The 10,105-nt window shown below is 45.3% G+C and overlaps 1 long non-coding RNA gene across 1 annotated transcript; it reads right to left on the reverse strand.

Moving 5' to 3' along the window:
* Positions 1-3,553: 3,553 nt before the first annotated feature.
* On the reverse strand, positions 3,554-7,825 carry LOC308458550. Its single transcript, XR_013977547.1, has 3 exons — positions 7,461-7,825; positions 6,550-6,617; positions 3,554-4,832 (listed from the first exon to the last, which is right to left on the reverse strand). It is a non-coding gene; the product is annotated as an uncharacterized lncRNA (long non-coding RNA).
* Between the last annotated feature and the right edge of the window lie 2,280 nt (positions 7,826-10,105).

The raw sequence follows: 10,105 nt of genomic DNA on the forward strand, positions 1-10,105 counted from the left end.
CCATCGTGGGGATTCGAACCGCCGACCTTCCAAACAGCAAGCCTTAGGCTCAGTGGTTTAGACCACAGCACCACATAAATTGGGAGTTGCCTGCATATGTATGTTACCAATGCACACACATACGATAGGGCTGCCATATTTCAAAAAGTGAAAATCCGGCTTTTTTTAGTTGTGCCTAAAGTTGTTAAAGGGACACGGGTGGCACTGTGGTCTAAACCACAGAGCCTAGGACTTGCCAATCAGAAGTCAGCGGTTCGAATCCCCATGACGGGGTGAGCTCCCATTGCTCAGTCCCTGCTCCTGCCAACCTAGCAGTTCGAAAGCACGTCAAAGTGCAAGTAGATAAATAGGTACCACTCCAGCGGGTGGGTAAACGGCGTTTCCGTGCGCTGCTCTGGTTCGCCAGAAGCAGCTTAGTCATGCTGGCCACATGACCTGGAAGCTGTCTGCGAACAAACGCCGGCTCCCTTGACCTATACAGCGAGATGAGTGCCGCAACCCCAGAGTCGGCCACAACTGGACCTAACAGTCAAGGGTCCCTTTACCTTTACCTAAAGTTATTGATCAGTTTGCTAATCTACTTTCTGGATCAAACAGAGAAAGAGTTTGTTGCTAGTGGCAGCTGGATAGCACAACAGGGCACATTAATGAATTAATCACAGTAAATCAATTAACACATCGAGTTAAGCATATTTAAGGCAGAATGATTAAATACAAGAAACTGAAGCACGTGCCTCTCTTTCCCATCAAAAGAAACTAGAAACTAAAAGTCAGAAACTCAGCTGGTTGTTTCAAAGCAATGCTGAAATTCAATCTCCATATTTTCACACTGTTTCTGACATCTATTTCAGGGCTAATTCAAGTGATGTTGAACCTGGGAGAATGTGCTCGTAAATGTAAAGAGGAGAGCCTGAAGCCTTTTTACCTGAAGATAAATCCTGCTAAAAGGAAGCGTAAAGGCAGAATCGGGTCAGATGTGCTGCTATGAAAGCAAACCAATCTACAAGGTGAGATCAGCGGGCATTTTAAAACAAATGACATTTCTAAAGGCACTTAAAATAGTTATTAAACTCTTGTCTGACATCACATCTTTATTTAGGGCCGGCACTTGTTCTGATTTGGAGCTGGAAAGGGCCCGAAACAATCCTATTACGACATTTTTGAAGAAAAATTATAAATCATATTAATAGAAAGATTCTACACGCCCACCATAAAAAAAGAGAGCTCTGAACAGCTTGGGTTATTTTAGCTTTGAAAGCATCGGAAAAACATGAAGTACCTTTTAAAACAATTCTGGAACCCACTTGACAGAGTATATTTAATTTTTTAAAAAAGAACGTTGTCAGTGAAGCATCCTCCCTCTCTCTATTTTGCACAAAGCAAACGTCACTTATTCAGCCTACAATATGCATATTTTTATACAAAATCTCACAATGCAACGTACTACTCTGGAAGCAGTTATCTCTTTATGTCACTTATTGGAGAACCTTGGTAGCTTAACAGCCATAATAAAACAGCTTGGGTCCTTCTGAAATTAGTAGGCAAGGCAAGTGCCAATAAGCAGATCAATATGTAATCTGTACACGTATTTGTTGCCATATGATATATTTATTGTCCTTCCCATCGTAACTACTTCCAACCCATTCATCCAGCTTGCATCCTAAAGATAAAGGTAAAGGGAACCCTGACCGTTAGGTCCAGTTGTGACCGACTCTGAGGTTGCGGTGCTCATCTCGCTTTACTGGCCAAGGGAGCTGCTTCCGCAGACAGTTTTTCTGGGTCATGTGACCAGCATGACTAAGCCGCTTCTGGCGAACCAGAGCAGCGCACGGAAACGCCATTTACCTTCCCGCAAGAGCGGTACCTATTTATCTACTTGCACTTTGACGTGCTTTCGAAATGCTAGGTTGGCAGGAGCAGGGACCGAGCAACGGGAGCTCACCCCGTCGCGGGGATTCAAACTGCCAACCTTCCGATCAGCAAGTCCTAGGAGCTGTGGTTTAACCCACAGCGCCACCTGCGTCCCAGCTTGCATCCTACTAGGCTACATAATCCCATATCTAATATTATTTCCCATCAAGGTAAATTCTTCATAATCTGAATTAACCATATATGGAGGATTCTACTTTACATATGTAACTTATTGGTAGCACTGTAAGAATTAACCTGATATTTTCCAAAGGGCTTTGGGGGGGGGGGATTCAGCTAGAGCACTGGGTAATTCCAAAACAGAAGAAATTTGAGCTAAATTCATTTCCCACCCCCACCCCCTCAATCTCTCTTATTGTATTATCATGGCTGGAGGGCATTCGAGGGCTTTCCGAGTCCCTTGCAAACTGGCAACTCTATCCATGGTCCATATGTCAGACATCAGTTGACAGCAGCTGGTTGGAAAATAGTTTAATCTCTTTCCAAGGCCTCAAAACCCAAAGCTTACGACTATACGAAGGTACGGACTCAAAAGATGTCATAAAACACTATAAAGGATGTCGGGGCAAGTGGGATATCAATGCTTTAGAGAACAGATCGGGTTTCCAAGACACACTCCAAGGAAAATCCTCGTTGTTTGATATCATTCGGAGCACAGAGACTCTTGGCACCAAAGATCATAGTTGAAATATGAACCATTTTCAATGCTTCTCCTTCAAGTCATAGTAAAACGGCCCTCCTCCCAGAGGATGATATTAGTGTAATTAATCATGTCTTTTGTTTTAAAATGAATCAATTTTGGGGGGGAGGGGGGTGGGCAGGATATACAGCCTTTGAGCAAACAGCCAAAGGACTCACACACTCTGGAATGCCAAATCTCCTGGGCTGGGTTATCATGTTACTCCACCTGTTTCAATGTTACTGTGACTCTGGCAAGCAGGGAGAATGATCCTTGCAACCTTTTCTTGAGTAAAGATGTGTTCCAAAGTCCAAACCTGTTTATGAATCATACAATCGCAGCATGGTAGAGTTGGAGGCAAACCCAATGGGTCAACTCCTTGCAATGCAGGAATCACAGGTAAAGAATTCCTGACAGATAGCCACTCAACCTCTGTTTGAAAATCTCCAAGGAAGGAGAGTCCACCATCTTCCAACGTACCGTATTGGGCCGAATATAAGCCACAATTTTTTTTTCCAAATTCTAAGACACTATCATATTGGTAGCTGCATACATTCCAATTTTGTCAATATTCTTCTTAAAATGTGGTGGCCAGAACTGCTGTCAAGCCAGGTGAAATATACTCAGAGCCGAGAGTGGATTTCATGCTCTTTATTCAGCTCATAGTGGTGAGGAGGAATGAATGTCCCCCCAAAGTATCTGCTTTACATACATTATTTACACAATGGGCTGCACATGATTGGCTAATTCCAGAATTCTCTTGTAGGCCAATCAGGTTGTGGATTCACTTCCATCTGGAGCCGGATTGGGTGGCTCCTGCAGACCAATCATACTGCTGCATTGTTCTAGGACCAATCAGACTTCTGCATTCTGAATCCTATTGTTCTAGGACCTATCAGACTGCTGCATTTTGGATACTATTCAACTCAGTACATAACACCAGGTGTTCTTCAACCTATATTTGTGCATCTGATTATTACTGCCCTAGTGCAGAACCTTAGATTTGTCCCTATTGAGATCCATTTTATTAGTTTTGGTCCAGTTCTCCAGTCTGTTCAATTCATCTTGAATCCTGAGGCTGTCTTCCAAGGCATTAGCTACCCTGCCCAGTTTTGGGTCATCTGTAACTCTCAGTCCTGACCAAGAAAATTTCAGTGGGGCCACAAAGAGGTTCCATTGCTAAAAATTTTCTAATACCTATCAACCCAGTGGAATCCAGCAGTTTCCTCTCTACCTCACAGGAAATAGGTTGCGATCCTATTCTCAAGCCTCCTGCTGATTGTGGAAAGTACATTCCCCATTGCTGAAGATTGTTAGTTTTAGGATGGCTGTAAGCAAGAGGTCATAAACCATCAATGAGCTTTAAGTAGTTTCAAGAAAACCCTTTCAAACACTGCAGAAAACCAACATTTTTCTGTTCTTTTGCCAAAGGCAAACCACCTTTTAAACATAGTGAAATTGCCCTCCTGTTTTCCCCCTTGAAGTCTCACCACAGCATTTGTAATTCATAATTTGAGTTACCACTTTTATTTCATAATTTGCTGTAAGGCATGAGCTCTTGGTGTGCCTTTCTTTTTGAAGGCTGTTGAAGAAGCTGCTTATAGCTCCGTTTGATGTCTGTTCAGCAGCGTCTCAAGCAAGCCAAATCCAGTTGGGCTTCCAGTCGAAAACATAGTTTGCAGTGGCTGCTTTTGCGTGCAATGCTAAAGACTAAACTATCGTGCAGGTACACAAGACGATGGGATCTGTGACTGCAGGACTGTTATCGGGGCCGTCTTAAGCATATCCGGCGCCGTGGTGCAAAGATCCCTCTGGCGCCCCCCCCCCCCATTTCCCAGAGTTGCCGATCTTTTTTAGGGAGGGCGGCGCTGCCGGCGCTGTGCCCAGCTTTGCGGGGCTGGAGGAGGCGGGCAGCAGCTGGAGGGCAGCTCCTCTGGCGGGGAAGAGGTGGACGCTGGACGCGGCGGCTCCCGGCTCAGCTGGCTGCTTTTGTCACGGTCCAGTTCACGGGCGATCGAAGTCCCGGCTGGGGACATCAGGACCAGGGTCAAGATGGTGGGGTGGGAGCAGGAACGGGAGTCCAGAAGCCAGGAGTCAGAAAGCCAAGAGTCTGAGGGTCAGAAAGCAAGGAATCATGAAGTCAAGGGTCCGAGGATCAAGAAACAAGGAGTCACAAAGTCAGGGGTCCGAGGATCAAGAAGCAAGGAGTCACGAAGTCACGGGTCTGCAGATCAAGAAGCAAGGAGTCAAGGAGTCAAAAGCAGCAAGGCAGGGAATGTGTTGCTGTGGCAAAGAGCCGAAGGGAAAATGCTGACCTTATACCCTTTCCCGGCTCTTGCCACCAGGTGCTGTGAGTTACCCAGCAGCCTCACCTCTGCAGCCGCACCTTGCCTCTTCAGAAAAAACTTAGGAAGGCCCCAGTCCTGCAGAGTCCTATTGGTCACAGGGCCTGGCTCCTGCACGCACTCCTGACAGCTTTGTGCTGTGGTGGCCACAGCAGGCAGAGGCTCCGGGCACAGCTCTGCTTCGGTGTGGCATGGCGGAGGCAGGCAAGGGTGGCGAGCTGATGCCGGTAGGCGCTGTGTCCAGCCTCTGCCTCTTCCCTGCGCTCTCCAGAACTTGGCACCCTGGCACCCTGCGCCACTAGTCTCTATGGGTAAGACACCCCTGACTGTTATTGAGGGTCACCAGAACGAGCGTGTGAAAGTCTCAGACATGCACAGCTCCCCACCTCCCCTGTCTCTTTCCACAATGTGGCCACAAGGAAATTAGAAGCTTCCAGTTCTGCTTTCAATTACCGACAGTTTAGCATATTGTCCAAACCATGAACTGTGGCTAATCTTAACTATAGTTATAGTTGTTTAAACAAGTCACCTTCATATGGTTTGAATCTGACTTGTTACAACAACAGTATGTCCAGGTTTAGACTACATGGGGTGCTGTGGTTAATCTAAATTAGAAGCAAAAGCTTCTGAACACCTGACAGCTGCATTATATAGCCCTGTATAGGGAAGTTTTTAATGTTTGGTGTTTTATTGTGTTTTTATATTTTGCTGAAAGCTGCCCAGAGTTGCTGGGGCAAACCAGTCAAGCAGATGGCATATAAATAATACAGTTGTTGCTGTTGTTGTTGTTGTTTTAAATTTTTTTATTAACGATTTCTTATTGGGGGGAAACACTTGCGTTGTCTCTTTTTTCAAATTGTGATTTCTACAATATAGTTTCATTTGTTTGGAGACATTAGTATTACATACAATATTCAGTAAGGGGGGGGGAGGGGACATGTCTGGGAATTCCCGGACGTATTGCAGCCCTAATATATGTCTCCAATCTCCAGCTTTTACAGTGCAAAAATATTTATACTGGTGCCAATTAGTTTGCATTTTAGTTTCTCTATTGAATTTTACATTTCTATCGCCACACTGGCCTCAGTACTGCCTCCTCCATCCTAGTTTGCAGCAGTACTGTAGTTCAGCCCTGAATTTGAGGTTGGTTGGCATCAATGCACAGGGCAAGTAGGCTCTGCTAGAGTAAGGTAAAGGGTAAAGGGACCCCTGACCATTAGGTCCAGTTGCGGACGACTCTGGGGTTGCGGCGCTCATCTCGCTTTACTGGCTGAGGGAGCCGGCGTACTGCTTCCGGGTCATGTGGCCAGCATAACTAAGCTGCTTCTGGCAAACTAGAGCAATGCACAGAAACGCCGTTTACCTTCCCGCAGGAGCAGTACCTATTTATCTACTTGCACTTCAGCGTGCTTTCGAACTGCTAGGTTGGCAGGAGCAGGGACCGAGCAACGGGAGCTCACCCCATTGTGGGGATTCGAACCGCCGACCTTCTGATCGGCAAGCCCTAGGTTCTGTGGTTTAACCCACAGCGCCGCCCGCATCCTGCTAGAGTAGGCTTTGACAATTCTACAATCAAAATTTCAGTTGGACGTTCACCCTTCTTCCTCTCTCTTCATTGCATTTGACATTTTGGTTTCGAGAGGACAGGGTAAACAATACGATCCCTGAAAAGGCAACAGGAACAATGGAGAGAAGCAGGTGATACTAGATGAACAAAGCCAGGATACATTACTACAGCAACAGGTACCAGAGGCAACAAGTGAAGTCTGCCATGCCTTGTTGCAGAGTAACTCCAATTGCTAACACAATGATGGGAAAACACCAGGTTGTAAGGCAGTTGCGGCCCATGTTGCCTCCCCCTATTGGAACCAATGAAAGACTGTTTTCGAAGCTAAATGCTGCATGGAGGGGTCATTTGGCAGAGCGGGGGATAATATTAACCCTCCCTCCCCAAAAATATTTATATTCAGCAATTAGTACTGTAGTATTGGCCTCTTGAGAGTCCCATGGACTGTAAAAAGATCAAACCTATCCATTCTGAATGAGTTCAGCCCTGAGTGCTCACTGGAAGCACAGATCCTGAAGCTGAGGCTCCAATACTTTGACCACCTCATGAGAAGAGAAGACTCCCTGCAAAAGACCCTGATGTTGGGAAAGATGGAGGGCACAAGGAGAAGGGGACGACGGAGGACGAGATTGTTGGACAGTGTTCTCGAAGCTACCAGCATGAGTTTGACCAAACTGCGGGAAGCAGAGGAAGACAGGAGTGCCTGGCGTGCTCTGGTCCATGGGGTCATGAAGAGTCGGACACAACTAAATGACTAAACAACAACATTGGCCTCAATACAAAGCTGTTTTCATGTCTAATTATTTGGGAAGGGGGGTCACTAGTTTCAGGGTTCCCAAGGAAAACCCCATGCATTTCCAGTCAAAGATGGACCTTCCTCAGGAGAATTCCGTATTTTTCAAAGGTACAACCCTGGAAGAAGAGGCTCAGAATCACATACCCTTGGCTCTCCAAAGGCTTTTATTACTGAATAACCACATTTCTCTTGACCTTTGTCCTGCACAGAGCAGTTAGAGCCCAGTGCTCAGTGATGGTTGCTCTCTCAACTTGCAACATCAGTTGGATGTTCAGTTGAGTTCAGCCAAGTTCTTGGAGAAGGTCATGGGTTGATAGATTCGCAGATGATCTCTCTAGTGCTAATTATTTTTCTTTCAAGCAGCTGTGGATTTAATTACACGATCCGCAGAGGAATTAGTACTTCCAGTCCACCGTGCAGCTAATAAGCTTCAGATACTGGAACCGGGGAAGGCTAGACTACAAGTGGGCTGCTTTAGTCAAACTGCAAGCAAACGTGAGTCAGCAAAAAAGAAATTCAATAAAAGACTGTTTTGGTTGAACAGTAACACCTGTAGTTGTACAATGTCGCATGTCATAAGAGCTATACACAGTAACCAGTAGTGTCTAAATGCTGTACTTCATTCATTGCTGTACAGTGGTACCTCAGGTTACATATGCTTCAGGTTACATACGCTTCAGGTTACAGACTCTGCTAATCCAGAAATATTACCTCAGGTTAAGAACTTTGATTCAGGATGAACACAGAAATCGTGCTCCGGTGGCGTGGCAGCAGCAGGAGGCCCCGTTAGCTAAAGTGGTGCTTCAGGTTAAGAACAGTTTCAGGTTAAGAACGGACCTCAGGAATGAATTAAGTACTTAACCTGAGGTACCACTGTACAGTGATAACCATTTTAAGATAGCATTTTATTAGACCTTTCTCTGAGATGCAAGTCTCAATGTTTCTCCATACATTCTCAGGTGACCCAAATTTATTTGCTTTACTCATGTGATGAGCACAAGTGAAATCTAAATATGCACAACCTCGATTAAAAAGAAACAAAAATGGGGGTGGTCTTCAAATAAGAGTATAGAATATATTGATAGCCACATATCTTCTTAAAGCAAACATTTACATTGCTGGTAAAGTCAAACAATAGTCTCCATGAACTCTTATGACTGCCGTTCACTGAAGTTACGGCTGAGAATGACATTCATCTCCTCTTCGTGATTACTTTGTCTGTCTCTATTGCTGCTTTAACTAGGTGTCAGGTGCTCCCAGGAATCTAGATAGCTGTATGATGTCATTTATGATGTAACCAGAATTGTATCAGTATCATCACGAGACAGAGCATCTGGGTGTTCTCTTAACCTCAGAGAGAAGCTAACTTAGAAAGAGAGAGAAGAGTTTGCGGACGTTTAGGATTTATGTCGATGAGTACATGCATTATTAGGTTGTTATGTCAGTAGACACTTTTCCTTAGCCTGCCACAAGCATTGCCTTAGAGCAGGGATGTCCAGCTCCCAAGAGACAGGGATCTACTCCCAGTATAAAATATCTGGCAGTAATCTACCCATTGTCATTGGGATTTTAGGGGGGGTTGGCAAGAGTTGCTGAGCTTTTTTTTGGAGTGGGGGGATGAGAAAAACCGCTCACCATTAAATGCAGCAATAATGATCGCACGCAGCGCTACAGCAAATACTACTTCCGCTTTCCACATTACACAGTGATCACTGCAGAGCCAAAGGACAGACCTAGCACTGGCAGTAATGTCCCCACAGCTGACCAGGATCACACAGGCGATCTACCTGTGGATCGCGATCGACTGGTTCGACATCGCTGCCTTAGAGCATGAGACACTTGGCAATTTTGTGACAGCCTTTGCTCCTTAGCAGGGGTGCCAACGAATACAATATGGGGGGCAGTTAAGTTCTGCTCTGCAAGAATCGATCACATTACATGATGGCAACGTTCAACAATATTTGAGGCCCTGTCCCCTCAAATATTTTATTTGGAAGGCCGAAGGGACTATGGCCCTTAGAAGTTGGCTCCTATGCCCCTTAAATCACGCCAGTGTGATCTACTGTTTGTCTCTCTCACTCATTAATTGTTTTCAGGGATCATGTGCACCAACTCTGAAGTCATTCCGTGACGATTAATCTATGTCCTGTTCTGCTTAGATTGTTTTTCAGTCCTCTGGGGTTATGAATCAGAAATAAAACTTGCTGAGTGTGTGTGTGTGTGTGTGTGTGTGTGTGCCCCGCCTACCTTTCATGTCAAGTTTTTTGGCCAGATGGGAAGCCCGAAATGGGGCTGAGAACCAGCTGTTGAGGCCTATACCTGTGCATGTTGCAGGTGTCATATTGCCTGTTGGTTCCAGCTTCCCCTCCTCCCAGCCTGCTTTCTTCTTTCCAGCTCAAAGGGGGCCATTTTACGTTTGACAAGTCCCATCTGACAGAGCAGGTGAATCTCCCTCAGGCTGTCCTTTTGATAGGTTTCACTTCTCTGGCTTTGTTCTCTGGTTCTAAATCCTATTGACTGCTTCCCAGCTTACCGCCTCCAACTTTTTGTGGAGCAGTGCTTTTCTAAATAAACCATTTCACTTTCTGGCTTATGCCACCAAAGGCCAATCTGAGCAAAAACAGTGTCACGCACTGCTTAATTAGTGGCTTTGCTGAAACAAGGACAGGAGCTCCTGTTCCGGTTGAGAACAGTACAATTAAAAGATAATTAATTGTAAAATTAATTTAAAAATTGTAAAATTATGTATGTTACTACTGCGGACCGTGTTTTGCAAGCCCAAAAATGGA

The sequence above is a fragment of the Podarcis pityusensis genome, assembly GCF_964106645.2.
Source record: "Podarcis pityusensis genome assembly, chromosome: 11".
Lineage (NCBI taxonomy): Eukaryota > Metazoa > Chordata > Lepidosauria > Squamata > Lacertidae > Podarcis > Podarcis pityusensis.